The sequence below is a fragment of the Acomys minous genome (assembly GCF_964271855.1).
Source record: "Acomys minous genome assembly, chromosome: 3".
In the NCBI taxonomy this organism is placed as follows: domain Eukaryota; kingdom Metazoa; phylum Chordata; class Mammalia; order Rodentia; family Muridae; genus Acomys; species Acomys minous.
Window position 1 is genome coordinate 117,545,007 of NC_140485.1, and position 17,923 is coordinate 117,562,929.

At 45.6% G+C, this 17,923-nt stretch overlaps 1 long non-coding RNA gene across 2 annotated transcripts; it reads right to left on the reverse strand.

Moving 5' to 3' along the window:
- Positions 1–7,819: 7,819 nt before the first annotated feature.
- LOC311594040 lies at positions 7,820–17,247 on the reverse strand. Of its 2 annotated transcripts, none has more exons than XR_014777922.1 (3): positions 17,068–17,247; positions 12,412–12,559; positions 7,820–7,904 (listed from the first exon to the last, which is right to left on the reverse strand). It is a non-coding gene; the product is annotated as an uncharacterized lncRNA (long non-coding RNA). The 2 variants fall into 2 exon arrangements; XR_014777923.1 differs by lacking the exon at positions 7,820–7,904 and adding an exon at positions 8,063–8,142.
- Between the last annotated feature and the right edge of the window lie 676 nt (positions 17,248–17,923).

The following is a 17,923-nucleotide window of genomic DNA, read 5'->3' on the forward strand; positions in this document are numbered from 1 at the left end:
GAGGATGAGGAGCAGAGAGCAGGTGCTCAGAACAGGTAGAGTGATCTGTACTTTAGGGCCATAGTTTGGTCATTACAACAGCAACAACCAAGTGTTTTAACTTTTGAACTTGCCTGATGGTCATAATGAAACTGCTGCCTGTACTTACTAAGCATCTCTTTTAGCAACCTCATGCAAATGCCTTAAAAAGAAGTACAGGATAATTCTTATTTTACTTATGTATTTGTGCATTTTATTTTCATTTCTTGCAGTTTTGGAGACTGGATGTGATGTATCATGCAGGCTAGACAAAACCTTTCCCGTTACGCTCTATTTTCCTCCTCCTCCTCCTCCTCCTCTTCCCCCTTCTCCTCCTCCACCGCCTTCCCCTCCTCTTCCTCCTCCTTCCTCTTCTTTGCTTGCATTGAGTCAGTATTTCATGCTCACTAGGTTGTCTCTGGCCTTGTAACTTGTTCTGTAGTCTGGGCAGGACTTGAATTTGAGATCTTCCTGTCTCAGCCTTCTATACAGTTGGAATTAACCAGGCGGTTGTGAGCCATCCAATGTGGGCACTGGGAATCAAACTTGGGTCTTCTGGACATGCTCTTAACAAAGAAGCTATGTGGTACCCAGAGTGATATGGACGGTGTGACCATCTTTCCTCAGCTAGTGAGCCCATTTTCTCTTCTGTAGACCAGTAGTAATGAAATGCATCTCCACCAGCCACGTAAGGATGAAATGCATCTCCACCTGGCATATTAAAGGAAACTGTCAGCATTAAATTATATGTGAAGGGCTTTGTCCCTGTTTGCAAAACTCTCAATAAATCTATCCTTTTGGTTTTAATCAAGCAGGAAACACACACCAGTATAATGTAGTAGCTCCGTTGGCATGTGATACATTCAAGGTTTGAATGGAATGTGACTTTTCCTATAGCACCAGGAAAACGGAAAAGATAATCAGAGAATATCTGTTGAGGGCCTGATGTCCCGCAGAAGAAAAGAATACAAATTAATCATATCATAAGAAATATTTTATAATTTTCTTTGGTGTGGGTGACTTGATTATATGTTTTAGTCCCTGTGGTGAGTATGCATGCTCTAAGAATTTAAAAAACCCCACTGGTGACTGTGTATCTATTTGTATCCATGCCAAAGATTTCCATTATATTTTGTTTCAAATTTGTAATCTTTTTATTTCATCAAATTGGATTTGTCTTAGAATTATTTTTTATGTATTTACTGTATGTATATTTGTGTGTGTGCATGCATGTGTGTGTGTATATATGTGTGTTGTGTATGCATGCATGTGTGTGTGTGCATGTGTGTGTATGTGTGTGTGTGTGTGTCTGTCACTGTTCACTAAGCCATCTCACTGGCACATCTTGTTTGTGTTTGTTTTTGTTTGCTAAGACAGGATCTTACACTGTAGCTCAGGCTAGTCTCAAGCTCAAAGCTTGAACACTGGGATTGCAGGTATGAACCGTTATAAGCAGCTCAGCAGACTGGATCCTTTGCAGGAGAAGAAGTTATCAGATGAAAAGTTACAGACTCAATACTATCCCAGAGAGAAATACCCAAATTTAAAACTCAGCCCGTGGTGTTCTAATTTATTTTATATTTTGCCTCAGGGTCTCACTATGTAGCTCTGGTTAGCCCAGAACTCACTATGTAGATCAAGCTACCTCATTAGGCCTCCTGATTCTGCCTTCCAAGTGCTGGGCCTGCTAGTGTGAGCCACTGTGGCCAGCTGCCAAATCCTACCTATCCATGGCATTTATATGTATCTATTTTTTTTCTATGTAGGAATATGGGTTTAGCCAGATCATCAAATAGATTTGACTTACAATATTTTCAGATGGATTTACAAAATGTTCTTTACTTCAGGTGGAGCTCTAATGGCTGATTCAGGCCACACACCCCCCACACCCCAGTTCTGTTCCTTGTTTCTTACCTGGCCTGCTTGCTCACCCACGCCGGCACTCACATGGGCCTGTCTTTTCTCTCCTTGCTTCTTTCTCTCCAATAAAGTGGTACCAGATATGTTTATGACATACTTCTTCTGTCACAAAGGCATAAAATCATGTCCTTCTTGTGACAATATGTAGCCCAAGGGACAAATCAGTTTGTTAGAAATTACTCATTTGACTATCAAGGATAACTCATTTGACCATAAAATGATGAATTTTACAGCTTTCCATGACTTTATATTCATGCAGTTATTTTATCCCTCTGTTTAAATCATACAGAGGATGTAGAACCTGCAAAGATTGTTTATTTGAAAGAAAATCTGTTTTGGGGACTCCTTTTTGGATCTGGCCTTCCTTGTTAGAGCAAATCTTTGTCTCCCCAGACAGACAGGAAGACTTTGCCAGAGTATAAATCTCATTAGTAGAGACCTGGGAAATATCACTTGCATGCATTACATTCCTCTTCATAAACACTGTGTACAAACCTGGTTGGAAGGATGGCATGGGTTAGCAGGGCTTCCTGGGTAGGTCATTATCCTTTATGAATGGGACGGCCTTGCGACTGGGAGAAACGAAATAGAAGTTACAAGTGGTAATGGATTCTTTTTATAGCCTCTTAACGAGATGCTTTTTACAGAATTGGTAATTATGCTTCTATTTGCTTTCAACGATCAAACATTGAGATCGGGTTCAAGTGACCTCTTGGCTGATTGGGCAGAAGGTTACATCTTCAACTTGACTTGTCCAAAGGGGTACATTATCTATTGTCCCACCCACGGTCAGCATAAGTGAGTAAGAGACGGTCGCTGTGTGCGGGATAGAACAGCCTGCTGTGATGTGCACTGAGTAGAAGACACGAGAGGGAAAGGAAAAGGCCCGTCCTACCTTCTCAGCTCTGTAGCCAGGATCTCTGGCCATGTGTTCTGTGTGCCACAGAACACAGAGCTCAGTTAATTTCTCAGATAATTGGAATCACTTGCTGTTTCTAGGGAAGGCAACATGAGCTGGGCAGACATGGCCAGTGACAGGGGTAACCCCAGAAGAAAAACACAGAGAACTACTCACCGGTTTCCATCCTATTATTCTAGAAAAATAATGCCTTAATGATGAATCAATCTCTGAACATGATGCACTCTATTTGAAAGTCACTCTGCCTGGGTTGCTCTGTTTTTTATTTTACTATTTATTTATTTATTTTTGGTTTTTCGAGACAGGGTTTCTCTGTGTAGCCTTGACTGTCCTGGACTCGCTCTGTAGACCAGGCTGGCCCAGAACTCAAAGCAATCCGCCTGCCTCTGCCTTCCAAGTGCTGGGATTAAAGGCGTGTGCCACCACCACCGCCCAGCATGCTCTGTTTTTTATAAACTGTGCTTATTTAACTATAACACAATTCTAGTTTGTCTGTCACACGACGCCCCCCCCCCCCAAGGGAATGATACATATAGATGCCAACTCAAAATGACTGGGATGACAACAGTGAACTTTAAAGCAAATGGAGACTCCTTTGAAGTGGCGTAGCAGGACCGGGCTGTGAGGCACCTGAGTCCTGCCTCTTTTACTTACTAGTCCTGTGACCCCGGGCGAGCCAAAGTTGCCCAGCAACATGCCTCCTAGCTATCGGTTTGTTGTAAGAATCACAGAGAGTTGAAAGTAAATTTAATACACAGACGTGTGTGCACATATCTGTATCCACTTATGAGTACGTATTTGAGCGTGACGGTTTTAAAACATTGCTCTAGATTCTTCAGTTATGTTCCCATTGACTGGGGAGGGGAGCGTGCATCATCTTGTTCTACTGAGTGTGTGTGGGTTTGGTTGCATCACCCCCTTCAGCATAGTGGACGTGATGCTTCCTCGAGGCGTTCTCACCTGGAGTCCCTAGCCACTGCGCAAACGTTTGATTTCCAAGAGGCTACAAGGATGTGAGAAAGACCAGGCACTATAGTTAGTGCTCTTGGCTACATGAGGCTTGTGGGGTACCTTAGCCCAGGCACCAAATATATGATTGGAAAAAATGTAGTAATAGTTTTGAAAGGAAATGACCAAGTATTAGTCATCAGTGTATCAGTGACTGGTGAAGATGAGTGACCTTGATGCCTCTATCTCTCTGTGTCATTCTGTCTGCCTCTGTCTCTTCTTTCTTCCTCATCTTGTTTCTCTCTCTCTCTCTCCCCCTCCCTCCCTCCTCCTCTTCCTCCTTTCTCCTTCCCTCCTTCTGTCCCTCCTTCTTTTGAGACAGGGTCTCCTTATGCAGTCCAGGTTGGAACCTGCAGTCTTCCTGCCTCTGCCTCCAGAGTGTTGTAAGTGTGCCACCGCACTCGGCTAGCTAGCTTTTTCACGCAGGACAATCCAGCCATCTGTGCATTGTTATCTTACGCTACCTTAGCCAATTCAGGATACTGTAACAAAAATACAGTAGACTAGAATGGTTAAATGACAGAAATGTATTTACACACACACACACACACACACACACACACACACACACACACACACACACACACTCTGAAGAGAAGGGAGCTCTTCTGTGCATTCTGAAGACAGCAGCATTGCATTCAGGTCAGACCTGACTTTGGTTGAGAACACATTAGCAGTTGTACTTTTCATTTCATTTGTGGCCCCACCCCATGCTGTCTTGTCATGGACTAGGAGCAGGAAGACCAACACTACAATTCTCCTGTTTAAAAACACTGAGTACTTATCAGGCCGGTCACTTTTATCTTTAATTTTTAATAGAGTCTTACTAGAGAGCTTTGCCTAGAGTTCCTTCTCAGATTTAGTTGAACAGAGTGCCATAACTTTAGCCTTTTTGGAAGAGTTTAAAATACAGGTAGGGCAAAATACTTTGTGTGTGTGTGTGTGTGTGTGTGTGTGTGTGTGTGTGTGTGTGCACATGTGCATGTACCATGGTACATGTGAAGGTCAGGGGAAAGCTGGTGGGAGTCAGCTCTCTCCTACCACCTTTAAGCGGTTTATGGGGCTTGAACCCCAGTTGCCATGTTGTGTAGCAGCAGCCCGTGAACACTGAGGCATCCTGTCCCTCCTAAGCCTACTCATTTATTTTATATATTTACATTAAAATGTATTTAATGTCTGGGGGCAGGTTCCCACAGAAACCAGAAGGGGTCATTGGGTCCCTTGAAAGTGGAGTTACAGGCAATTGTGAGCCACCCAGCATGGGTGCTGGGAACCAATCTTTAGTCCTCTGGAAAAGCGGCAAGCACTCTTTTTTTTTTTTCATTTATTAATTAATTCATTTACTTTACATTCTTATCAGGGCTTCCCCTCCTTCCTCTTCTCCCAATCTCCCCCTCTCACATCCCCTCCCTCCATCTCCCCTTCCTTCCTCCTCTGAGAAAGGAGTCCTCTCACAAATATTACCTTGGCATATCAAGTTACAGTGGGACTAGGTGCATCCTTTTCTCCTGAGGCCAGACACCACAGCCCAGATAGGGGAAAGGGATCCAAAGGCAGGCAACAGAGTCAGAGACATCCCCTGCTCCTGCTGTTAAGGGGTCCCACATGGGGACCAACATGCACTTGTATTAACATGTGTACGGGGCCTACATCTGTCCCGTGGATGCTCTCTGGTTGGTGGTTCAGTCTCTGTGAGCCCCTATGGGCCCAGGTTAGTTGACTCTGTACATTTTCTTGTGGCATCCTTGACCTCTCTGGCTCCATCAATCCTTCTTCCCCATGTGGGTCTCTGTATCTGTTTCTATCCGCTGCTGGGTGAAGCCTCTCATATGATAGCTAGGCTCCTTGTCTGCAAGTACATCAGAATATGGTTAATAGTGTCAGGGGAGGGCTCTCTCTTAATGGCATGTGTCTCAAGTTGGGCCAGACATTGGTTGGCAATTCCCTCAAATTGTTTCTTCTTTATCCCTGCATATCTTATAGGCAGGAAAAAGTTGTGGGTTGAAGGTTTTGTGGCTGGGTTGGTGTGCCTCTTCCTCCACTGGACGTCTTGCCTGGTTACAGGAAGTGGCCATTACAGATGCCATATCTCCTATTTGGGGGGGGCACTTAGCTAAGGTCACTCTCAAATTCCTGGGAGTTTCCGTTGTCCTAGGTTTCTAGGTCATCCCAGAGATGCCCCCCCCCCCACCAACTTCAGTTCTCTCTCCCTCAGTCCTCCCAACACTTGATCCCTTCTGTTCCTTTCCCTACCCCATCTCTTGCCCAGTTGCCTCCCTCTGTTCACTCCTGATGTGTAATCTATTTCCCACTCTCTGTGAGATTCAAGCATCCTCCCCTGGACCCTCCTTGTTACTTAGCTTCTTTGTGTCTGTGCATTGCAGCATGGTTATCCTGTACTATATAGCTAATAGCCACTTTTAAGTGAGTACATACCATGTGTGTCTTTCTGGGTCTGGGTTGCCTCACTCAGGATGATATTTCCTAGTTCCTTCCATTTGCCTGCAAATTTCACAATGTCATTGTTTTTATGGCTGACTAATATTCCATTGTGTAAATGTACCACAGCTTCTTTATCCATTCTTTGGTTGAGGAACATCTAGGTTGTTTCCAGATTCTGTCTATTACGAATAAGGCTGCTATGAACATAGTTGAGCAAATGTCCTTGTTGTAATGTTGAACATCTTTCAGGTATACACCCAGGAGTGGTATAGCTGGGCCTTTTTGGTTTTTTCCCAAGACAAGGTTTCTCTGTGCAGCCTTGCCTGTCCTGGACTCACTTTGTAGACCAGGCTGGCCTCGAATTCACATTGATCTGTTTGCTCTGCCTCCTAAGTGCTGGGATTAAAGTCGTGTGCCACGAAGCCAGACTATAGCTAGGTCTTGAGGTAAAACTATTCCCAATTTTCTGAGAAACCACTAAATTGATTTCCAAAGTGACGGTACAACATTGCACTCCCACCAGCAATGGAGGAGCAGCAAGCCCTCTTAATCCTGAGCCATCTCTCGGGCCTCCAAATGTGTACTGTTTTTTAATGAAATGGACTACTGCATGGTTTTCAAAGTTTAATACACATTTATAGTTTATTGGAAGCCATTCTTTGTGGTGAACAAATATCAAGTCTCTGGGAAAAATAAAAGGTCTAAAATAAAACTTCCCTTTATTTTTAATGGCACATAAGCCAAGTTGCATTTATTCAGTTTGCTAGAAATATACCACTACTGTGTGGGCGAGGAAGGAGAAACAGTCTAAATAAGAGAACGGGAGTTTTAGCTTTTTATCTCAATATGCATATTTAAGCTAGCCCCATAATTACCATCAAACTGTGGGTTATCAGACCAGGGGCTATGCATATAGATTAATGGCTAAGTGTGACAATGCCTGGGGTCTGAGAATGTCTTCAGTAGGAGACTCCTACGTATACAAACATTGTTTAAGCCTTCTAGGTATGTTCTTCATCTTCAGAGAGGAGACACTGGTTTGCCTGGCACACATGAAGCATTAGGTTCAAGTAAATCAAGTATGGAGTCCCACGTCTGTGTTCTCAGCTCTTGGACGGTGGAGGTGTGGAGATCAAGAGTTTGAGACCCTCCTCTGCTACGTCATCAGTTTGAGGCTAGGCTGGCAACGCAAAACTGTGTACAGAAGAGTTTGGAAGACAGAACAAACAGATCCATGGTACCCTGCTTGGCTATTGCTAGTATCTGAAAACATCTGTAGTAGTTGTTTGTTAACATGAGTGGCTCCAGAATAGCCCTCAAGTCTTAGAAGGCCTGAAGGCCTTTGACTAACTCTTGGATGCTGGACAGAGCAATCATTGGGATGTTGACCCAGTTTTCATAGGAATATGAGGATGTTAAGTGAAAGCAGCCATCTGTAAGTCAGAATTGCTTTAAGTCTTACATTTTGTCTTTGGGAATGTTAATGCAACCTTTGAAGGCTCCTAAGGTGCAATACGCCTCCTTTACCGTGCAGTCCAAGACATCCAGTTTGGCTTCTGCTCTTTAGAGTTGAGACCTGTCTATTATTCCATGGACTCTACAGATGGACCAACACAGGTTAATGATGAGAGAAGAGCCAACGTGCTCACGGCCTGAGGCAAGACTTTAACTTGGGTCTAGGAGTGCCTTTAAAAGAAACCAATTAAATTAAATATTCGAGTGTCAAAATAGCACATACTCTATCTTGAGACCTTTGCAGAGTCAGGCACTTCATAAGAATTTTCTCATTACATTCTTGCATCTTTGAGAGCAGCGTGTTATCGGCATCTGTAGAGCTGTGGAAAGGCAAGTCCAGAGGCAACCATACCCTTCAATAGGCGGTTCTAGTCCCCAGTTTTGACAAGATAACCCTTTGGCCTGAGGATACAGATATAAAACTTCTAAAGCACTTGTTTTTATTCTGTATGCCACAGTCACTTGGTGTGTGCTATGTGGAGTCATGCTGAGACCTGAGGGATGCAGATCCTCATGGAAGCACTGGGGGTGTGCAGAGGCGCTTACCTGGCATAGAGGAAACAGGGGAGGCAGCAGAGAGGCCTCTGCTTCCTCCTCTAGCTGGGCTCTACCTCCAAGACTTCCCACCAAGCCCAGTAAAGCCATGAAGAATGAGCTCATAAACAGATTAACCCATTAGTTACCTTAGAGTCCTCATGGCTGAATAACAGCCTCCCCCCCCCCCCAACAGGATTATTTTGTTTATGCTGTTTTGGTTTTGGTAGGAGGGAGGCTTCAAAGCAGAGAGAAACTATTTCTAGCTCTATTTCCAGATGAGAAAACCCATAGGGCAGATTTTCAGGCACTTTCCAAGACAATATTGCTGGTAGACAGCAGGGCCAAGCCCATAAGAAGTGACGGTATTAGAGGCGTGGCCTTGTTGGAGGAAGTGCGTCACTGTGGGGGGCGGGCTTTCAGGTCTTATATATGTCCCAGGTACTCCCTATGTGTCTCTTCCTTCCTGCCTGCAGAGCTGGGTGTAGAACTCTCAGCTCCTTCTCCAGCACCATGTCTGCCTGCACACCGCCATGCTTCCTGCCACAGTGATAATGGACTAAACCTCTGAAACTGTAAGCCAGCCCCAATGAAATCTTTCCTTTTATAAGAGTTGCCTTGGTCATGGTGTCTCTTCACAACAATAAGACCCTACTGGGGTTGTGTCCAGAGTCCTAGCTAGGGAGGAGGCTAAGGTGGGAAGATTGCTTGGGCCTAGGAGTGAGACCAGCGGGGGCAACATAGTGAGACTCCATCTCTGTTTTATTTATTTATTTATTTATTTAAAGTGAAAATTCATATCTAAAGGCCTTAAATGTTAAACCCCGGGGGATATAGGCAGGTGGATCTCTGAGTTCAAGACGAGCCTGGTCTACAGAGCAAGTTCCAGGACAGCCAGGGCTACACAGAGAAACCCTGTGTTTGAGATTTGTCTGATGTATTTTCATGCTAATTACTGCTTGCTTTCTCTGCTCCATCTGTGCCTTGCCTAAAAGCCTAACCTAATGGACCAATGAAAAGTCATCACACCTGGGCAGGGCAAATGATGTAGGCATGACTAAGGTTCCGGGCTTGGGTGACAGAGAGGATCTTGGGAGGAAGGGAGGCAGAAGGAGAGGGGAGAAGAAGGAGGGTGTGCTATGGGTTAGGTGGAAGACAAGCACATGGCTGGCGTGGATGGAGATTTGGCCCAGATGAAGAACATTAGCAAGTATTTGGGATTATGGATGGGAGGTAGTTTAGGGGATTAATATCTTCCCTGCCCCAGCTTAACTAAGGCTATTTTAAAATATAACAGGTGTCTGTGTCTTGATTGATTGCTAGCAGGTTAATACTGATGTAATAATAATCATAGGCCTAATAATAAAGATTATTAGGCCATACTAGTAAAATAATAGCAACAACCCTGTCTCGAAAAAACACAATATAAAATAATCCATGTCTGGTAGAAATTATTCTACATCCATAAAGGTGAACGTTGTGGTGAGTCTGGGCTCCCAAACACCCTGTGTTTACTGCTACCACAGTCATTCTCATCACACAGTTCTGAAACGTCTAGGTAAATATCCTGTCTACCTCAGAATGAGTCTGTAGATCCTTCGGAGCAATCTAAAAAGATAGACATTTCTAGCTCGGCTGAAAGGGATGGAAAGCCATAGACTCTATGTCTATGAGGCATCCTAAGACTTTCTATGGGGTTCAGAACAATCATCTGCCCTCATGGGTTGAAATTTCTTTTCAAGTCAACAGTCTTGTTTGTCAGTTGTCCTTCATTTACACTTAAGAACTACTGTTAGGACAGGAGAGCCAGCTCAGAAACTAAGAAAACTAGCTGATCTTCCAAAGGACCCGGGTTCGATTCCCAGCACCCATGTGATGATTCACAACCCTCATTAACTTCAATTTTAGGGAACCTGATACTCTCTTTTCACCCTTCAAGCACCAGGCACAGAGGTGGTGCACAGACATACATGCTGGCAAAACACTCATGAACATAAAATAATAAAACCCACAGTGTCTCAGTTACATTTGTATTGCTGTGCAGAGACACCACGACCAAGGCGGCCTATAGAAGAGAGCATTGAACTGGAGGCTGGCTTACAGTTCCGAGGGTGAGTCCCTGAGCATGGCTGAGGGAGCACTGAACAGCAGGCATGGTACTGAAACAGTAGCTGAGTGCTTCCATCAGATCCACAGTCACAAGGTGAAGAGAGAAAGGGAATGCACTAGCTGGGTATGGCTTGGGTTTTGCAACCTCAAAGCCCCATCCCCAGTGACATATCTCCTCTAACAAGGCCACACCTCCTAATTCTTTCCAAACAGGTCCTCCATCTGGGGACAAAGCATTCAAACATAGTACTCCTTGCGGTGGGGTGGGGTGGGAACAGTCTCATTCAAACTGCCACATAAACCTTTAAAAATCATTTTAAAAAACCAAAATAAAAACCTAGTATCAATCCAGCTTGGCAAGGTGACTCGTGCCTGAAATCACAGCCCTTTGAAGGCTGCGGCGGGAGAACTGCCATAGCTAAAGTCACCCTGAGCCCAGCAGTGAGTTCCATGCCAGCTGGGCTAAAGGATCTCTGAAGCTATCTCAAACAACAACAACAACAACAAACCAAAACAAGACAAACAAAAAAACAAAACTGATTCAGTTTTGAAGAGAAGACAGGGAGATTGTGAGTTTGAAGCTAGCCTGGGCTACACAGTAAGATCCTGCCTCAAACAAACAAACAAACAAACAAAGCCAGTTGAAATTTACCCTTCCCAACTGCAGTCCATGCTAATTTCCATCCCTGTCCTTTTCTGTGTACCAGCATGTTTGGACCACCAAGGTCCTCACTCAAACAGGAATTCCCAGATGGCTCTGTGGGGTCCCACTGTGATCAGGGGCTCTTGTATGACAACCTTCTTTTCATAAGATGCTCATACAGGCAGCGTGCAGATGTATGGTATGGGAATTTAGTTCTCAAAGGCAGCAAGTCAAGCACAGTGCTGGTTAGATTTATGTTAAGCTATAATCACCTGAGAGAAGGAAACCCTGATTGAAAAAAATGCCTCCATAATATTGGGCTGTGGGCCAGCCTGTAGAGCATTTTCTTAATTAGTGATTGATGGGGGAGGGCCCAGTTCATGGCGGGTGGTGCCGTGCTTGGCCTAGTGGTCCTGGGCTCTATAAGAAAACAGACAGAGCAAGCCATGGGGAGCAAGCCAGTAAGCAGCATCCCTCCATCGCCTCTGCATCAGCTCCTGCCTCCAGGTTCCTGCTATTTCAATTCCTGTCCTGACTTCTTTCACTGATAGATTACAATGTGGAAGTGTAAGCCAAACAAACTTTTTCCTCCCCAACTTGCTTTTTCAGTCATGGTGTTTTGTCACAGCAATAGCCGCCCTAACTAAGATGCCATCTTTCTTCATGAGACTTGCCCCTCCTTCTCAAACAGACAACCGTATACTCAGAACCCAGAAAGGCGCCATTCATTCCTCTCTGTGTGCTTGCTTACTCCCAGCCAGACTGACCACAGTTTAGGTTTTATTGCCTTTCAACACAGCCTCAGTTCAGTTTTTGTTTTGACTCTTACAGGCTCTCTCGGAACAAAGACTATCCATAAAATATGTTGCTGCCTATTTACCTCACACACAACAGAAGTCTTCTGGTAGACTGACCGTCATTCTGGATGAACCCTAAGGAAGAACGCTTTGTCCTGACTAAGAAAAGAGGACAAATAGCTACAATAGATTATATGTACAAGTCATGTACGTAGTATGTATGGCACTTGGACTACGCAATGGAGGGCTCTATCTGTTTTCTCTGTGGCAGTAAAGCATGCTGCCATCTTCATTGTAGGTGGGTGTAAGTCATTCAGGTGAGGACAGAAATAGAACAAAAGTTCCCTGGCATAGCAGCACACTCTTGTAGTACTAACCCTCAGGAGGCTGGGACAGGAGGATTCCCAGGGTACATAGTAGATATATACTAAAACCCATCTCAAACAAACTATCGGAAAGGCATACTAGGAAAGGCTCATGCCTTCTTAAAGGTAATTTCTTCATACCTCATGGAAACAAGGTGTTCTTGAGCCACGAGTATCTCACATTCAGAGGAGAAGGACACAATTGCCTTCAGCTTGTCCACTGTAGATCTGGACATGCATCAGCCTCATAATCAAATAATCCAGTTTCTCACCATGAACCTGGCTGGGCCTGGTGGCAAAGACCTGGAATCAGCCATTTAGGAGACAAGACAGGAGGATCATCAAGTTCAGCTTCAGTTTGAACTACAGAATAAGTCCAAGGCCAGTCTGGATGACTTAGTGGGGTCATAGTCAAAAGTAAATAGAGGGTTTTGGTTGTAGCTCATTGGCAGAGCACTTACCTAGCATATGGAAGGAGAAGAAGAAGAAGAAGAAGAAGAAGAAGAAGAAGAAGAAGAAGAAGAAGAAGAGGAAGAGGAGGAGGAGGAGGAGGAGGAGGAGGAGGAAGGGGAGGAGGAGGAAAAGGAGGAGGAGGAGGAGGAGGAGGAGAGAGACTCAGAGCCCTCAGAGCCTTGTGTTGCCCAGTGTGATGGTGTATACCTGCAGATGACTGTACATCACACCTGCTAGGATAACAGGAGTGATGGTATACCCCTGTTACCCTAGCAATCAGGAGACTGAGGCAGGAATATTGTGAGTCTGAGACCAGTATGAGCTGCACAGCAAGACCCTGACACAAAACAAGCTATGGTAGTTTGAATGGGGGAAATGTTCCTCCATCGCCTTGGGCATTTGAATTCTGGGTCTCCAATTGGTGGCATTGCTTGAGTAGATTTTAGGATGTGTGGCCTTGCTGGAAGAAGTATGTCGCTGGCCTCAAGTTTGTAGTAGGTTGGTACTCCACATAGGGCAAGAAAAGTTGGTCCTTTGTAGCTGTGCCGCTATCGTCTGAGAACAACCACTAAAGTTGTTATAGTGTGCAGGGTACACAGGGGTGTGGGGGCAGGGTACACAGGCATGTGGGGGGCAGGGTACACAGGGATGTGGGCAGGGTGCACAGGCGTGTGGGGGCAGGGTGCACAGGGGTGGGGGCAGGGTGCTGGTTTATGCCAGGCTCCATTCTGAACCAAGAGATCTCAAGCTGTGCCAAAGGCCTGGGAGGTGTCACAGCCTCTGGTCCCTAGGGGCTGTGGTGGGACCTGGAATGGGCTGAGCATCCTGCTGCTGTCCCAGGCTGCCCCGCCCTTTCCTGGCTGGGTGCAGACATGCTGGCCTCTGTGCACTTAGGGCAGGCGCCAGGGTGGAGCAGGAGAAGGACTTCTTGGATGACTCCTCCTCCTTCAGAAACAAATCCCAGCGCCTGAGTATGGTCTCATTCATCCTAACAAAGGGCTGTGCCCTGTTCAAATAGGGAGAAGCTCTTCTTTGAATCTAAGAAAGGTCGGGCCTGGTTAGTGCTGCAATAGGGAAATGGCCCCATGGGTGAGAACTCTGAGAGCAACAAGGTTTGCATGCAGTGTCTGTAGTGCTGTCCTTTCTGCTAGCAGCCAGCTGCCCAGGTATGTGGTACCAGGATGGTTGCCTATGGTGATAGCCCTGAAAAGGAGACACTGGGGTACCTCATTTTCCCCACACCGTACAAACTTATTGACTCTACTTAAAGGATACATGGTAAAAAACATTTTTTAAAGGTTAGAATTTGATTGGAAACCAGTCATCTGCAGGTTGAGCAAGGATTAAGTTTCACAAAAACTGATTACAATCTTTATCGTATTTGAGCAAAGACTTGTTGACTAGTAAAAGCACCAAGCACATCACGAAGGAGACAAAGATGCACAGGAAATGGTCATCAGAGTGTTCCCAAGGGGAATCCAGGTCATTCTGGTGGAGAGCACCAATCAGAGGCTTACAGAGAACAAAGGTTAGCCAGCTGTTGTCATAGCTCACACCTGTAGTCCGAAGGCTAGCCTGGGCTATCTAGTGAGACCCGTCTCAAGCAACAACAACAAAGTCAAACTATAAACATGTGGAAGGTAACAGCATGGGCAGTGAGAGCAGCAAGAAATCCAGGTTGAGCTTCCTGGGCTCGGCTGGGGCTGAGCCTTAAAGGATGAATAAGAGTTGGCTAAGCAAATAGATGGAAGGGCTGGGAAGTTCTGGGACCAGGTGAACAAGATTACCTGGTCATGAAGGGGTGTCTTTATGTTGCAGGTACAAGCAGAACCTGTGTTGGGAAACTTTGTTTTAAATTCTTCCAAGATTCTCTTACTTGACGATTTTGGTGCTCAGGAAACAAGTCTACATTTCTTTTTGTTTGTTTGCTTGTTTCGTTTTTTGCTTTCAAGACAGGGTTTCTCTGTGTAGCGTTGGCTGTCCTGGACTCACTTTCGTAGAGCAGGCTGGCCTCGAACTCACAGCGATCCGCCTGCCTCTGCCTCTTCCTCCTGAGTATACATTTCAAACAGTGCTGCTTTGCTCTTGGGGTTATAGCAGGGAGGAAGAAGGCTTGCGCTCCTGCCCTCAGAGAATTCAAGATGACGGCTGGGGACTGAGAGTGAGGCGAGCTCATGTACATAAAAGGGGGTTACAAGAAGAGGCGCTAAGCGCCATGGCGGGCATTATTCTCAACAGCAAATAAAAGGGTCATAATTCGTGACTGGGAGTTAGATAAGGCCTCTCTACAGGAAGTGATGATATTTGCACGAAAAGCGGGAGAATTCATACAAGTGAGCCAAACCAACAGAAGGAAGGGGAATGTTCCAGGCGAGGGGCAGCATGAGTGAGAGTCCCAAAGCAAGAATTCAAGACGGTTGGAGAGGACTGTAGGGGAGAAGGGAGCTGCAAAGCAAGGGCAGGGATGGCGGCAGATGGAGGCTGGGGCAAGGAAGGTCTCAGCAGATTTGGGAAGCATCCTATGCAGCTGGGTTATAACCACGAGGGGTTCTAAAACCCTTAGTTGTGTTTTTGAGAACAGCCTTTGGCCAAGAGGTAAAATGACTTTCTTAACATTGCGTTGGCTGGGGTCAGCAAGATGGCTCAGTGGGCAGAAGACACTTGCTGCTAAGTCCCAGGGGCCTGAGTTTGATTATATAGTGGAAAAAGAGACTTGATCCCCACAAGGTGTCCTCTGGCCTGCACACGCTCACTTGGCATATGCACGTGTATGCGCACGTGTGCATACACACACACACACACACTCACACACACACATTTTGACTGTAAACTGACAGAGTCACTTTGTCCTTTCTTAGGCATCAAAATCAGACCAGGCCACAGGGCTTTAGGGTTTGGTTTTGGAAAAAGTTCGGGAAGTGCCATATAGGAAGTAGGAAAGGAAGAAGGAAGAAAGAGCCATTAGTAAAAGATGAGTTAGTGAGGTGGGTAATCCTAGGGGGAAATGTGGTCCCCAACCTTCCCACCACTGCAATCCTTTAACACAGTTCCTCGTGTTGTACTGACTCCCAACCATAAAATTACTTTCATTGCTCCTTCACAAGTGTAATTTTGCTGCCGTTCTGAGTCTTAATATAAATATCTGATATGCAGAATATCTGATATGTGACCCCTGTGGATGGATCGCCCGAACCCTGAAAGGGGTTGCAAGCTGCAGGTTAAGAGCCACTGGTGCAGCAGGTCTCGGGGTTACCACAGTCAGGGGATAGAAGCTGGAACCTCCAGTGTCTGTCCGTGTCACCCTGGAAGGCACATAGGGGTGGGATGCTCAGTTCCAGCACTTCTGGTGCATCACAGGTGAAGGAGAGACTTGATCCCTTGATGTCCCCAACATGGATGTCAGAGAAAACAAACAAACAAAAGGACAAACGCAAATGTGGAGATGCAGGCATTTGGAAGGCTGGCCACGCACCAAAGTGGCCAGGGTAAAGGGGTCATGAGTCAGGCACCGAAGGAGCCGCTGCAGTTTTGGATCTAAGCATGAGATCTTCTATCCTACCATACTGGCCAGATCTGACCAAGCAGAAGGGCCCAAATTTAAAGCGAGCCCGTGCAATGCAGCGATACCCATTTGTAAAAAAAAAAAAAAAAAGCAAAACCAGCGAACAAAAATGGCACATAGAGCAGTGCGGTTGTTGGATTCTATGGTCTAGAATACCAATGTGCAGATCAACACTAAGGCCTTGTAGGGCTCCAGAACCGTCTGGCAATCTCTAGGGGTCTCAGTGTTACCTGGACGGGTCTTGGTAGGCAAGATCAGTGACTATCCATCTTGGTTGCTCACAAGAGCTTTAAGACAAAGCCAGTGTTGTTGCTGGCTCCTCCGTTCCAGGCAGATTTCCTTAAAGGGTCTTACAGAGGATCTCCTGCATATCCCTGAGTAATAACTTTCATGTCTTTTCCTAGCTCTCAGGAACTACTTTTTTTTTTTTTTCTTCTCGAAGGATTCTTGATATCTGTTTAACTCACCAGAAGGCAGGAGGGTGGGTCAGCCATTCATGTTCCATTACTGGTATAAGCATAACAGAAAGATACTTCGAGAGCTCTGAGCTGCATGGCCCTGCGCTGGCCAACACTTGGCCTCTGAGCAGCTGCTTACCTCAACACCACGCACAGAACACTACTCATCCTAGAAATAACAGGTGCCCATATTTTTCTTTTCTCTTTACTCAGGAGATACACTCACGGTGCCAACAACTAATTATCATACCAAGAAAACAAAAACTGTGAGCGAGAGCAGGGGCGGGCTGCCAACACCATGGAGTTGTACAAACGGTGACTCACCCCTCGCTAGAGGCTGCCTCATCCTTAGTAGCCTCTCTCTGAGAAGTGCCCAGAGTCCTTTAGCCAAGGAAGGTAGAGAGTACACCTTTCCGTGGACCTGACCTGGAGGAGAGCTCTTCCCCAACCTCTTGAATCCTTTGAGAGGCTTCAGGCCCCACCTCCTGGTGAACTTTCATAGGAACTTTGGCCTGCCAAGTTGCCGCTGTTCTGGCTTGTTCGTTACGCAGAAAAATCTTTTCTATTACGTATAAGGCAGTTAAAGGATAAGCTCAGAGTCCTGGCACCTTTCTTTTAAAGCAAAAGCCAGCAGCATATGTTTGGCTAGAGGCAGCCTTCTGTAAAAATAACTCTTACTAGTGGTGAGATAAGAGCCACTGAAACCGTGTCAGCTCGCCATTCACGTTGAGCCAGCCCAACACCCCTGTGAGGCTCTGTCTTTGATATGCAGTGGGCAAACCTGTTCCTTAAGCATAGGGACCTCAGTGCACAAGAGTCTGTAGCTCTCTGAAGGGTTACTGAATCTTGAGGACACACTGAGGGGACAAATCGGAAGCATATTTAAATCGTGTGTACTTTTCCTTGCTGGCCGTAAAGCTGATATTTCTCCATTGTTTCAAATGGCCACCAAAACCTCCAGGAACTCTACTTTTAATGATTTATTTTTGAGGCGGATAGGTTTCCTACTTCATCTTATTTGAAAGGATTTTTAGACTACGTAGTGGCCACTGAGAACACAGAATTTAGTTAACCAGTTGATTTTAAAGAAAGATCCTCAAAAGGCAGACCCATGGGTCTGGGGAGAAAGCCCTGGTCAGTAAGCTGTCTGTCAGTCAGTAAGCTGTCTGTCATGCAAGGA